The following is a 903-nucleotide window of genomic DNA, read 5'->3' as shown; positions in this document are numbered from 1 at the left end:
ATCATAATCCCCTAGCCAGACCTCCTCTCGGAGACCCCCAAGGTAGGGGAGAGCACCACCTCCATTGGGAGCCCATTCCAGAGCCTGGCAGCCCTAACCGTAAAGTAATATCTCCTGATATCAAGCCTGAACCCGCTTTCAATCAATTTGTGGCCATTATTCCTTGTTACGCAAGGTGGTGCCCGGGGGAACAGAGCCTCACCTATTTTCCGTTGGTCCCCACTGGTGAGTTTATAGACAGCCACCATATCCCCTCTCAGTCTTCTCTTGTGGAGGCTGAATAGATTCAGGCCCTTTAGTCTATATTCGTAAGGCCTGGCCTGCTGCCCACTGACTTTGTGAGTGGCCCTGCTCTGGACCCTCTCAAGGTTAGCCACATCCCTCTTGAAGTGTGGCACCCAGAACTGGCCACAGTACTCCAACTGTGGCCTGACCAGCCCTGCATAGCAGGGAAGGATCACCTCCCTGGACCTGCTTGTGATGCATCTGTAGATACATGACAACATGCGGTTAGCCTTACTGACTGCTTCCTCGCATTGGTGGCTCATGTCCATCCTGGAGTCAACAATAACTCCAAGATCCCTATCAGCCACTGTGTTGTCGAGAAGGGTGTTCCCCAGCCTATAGGTATGTTGCAGGTTCCTTCTTCCTAGATGCAGCACCTTGCACTTGTCTGCATTGAATTACATTCTATTCTCATCCACCAACCTCTATAACCTGTCTAGATTGTTGATTCGGATCACTGTCCCCGATTTGATTCGGTCAAATCCAAATCTGAAGATTTGATGCTGATTTGGAGAATCAGCAATTTGGCCATGGACAGAGCTTTAAATGTTTTTTCTACATTGCTCAAGGTATAAGGCATGGCTTTTGAAAGCTGCCAAGCTGGGGGGGGAGGGGGCC

The 903-nt window shown here is 50.3% G+C and overlaps 1 protein-coding gene across 3 annotated transcripts in view; it reads right to left on the bottom strand.

Annotated features, from left to right (window-relative positions):
- GULP1 (GULP, engulfment adaptor PTB domain containing 1) overlaps nucleotides 1–903 on the bottom strand; it is a 322,650-nt gene that overhangs the window by 129,569 nt on the left and 192,178 nt on the right. The gene's annotated exons all lie outside the window — the stretch shown is intronic.

The sequence above is a fragment of the Alligator sinensis genome, unplaced genomic scaffold (assembly GCF_000455745.1).
Source record: "Alligator sinensis unplaced genomic scaffold, ASM45574v1 scaffold67_1, whole genome shotgun sequence".
NCBI classification, from domain to species: domain Eukaryota; kingdom Metazoa; phylum Chordata; order Crocodylia; family Alligatoridae; genus Alligator; species Alligator sinensis.
The sequence above is the reverse complement of the archived record's forward strand: the minus strand, read 5'-3'. Positions and strand labels throughout refer to the sequence as shown.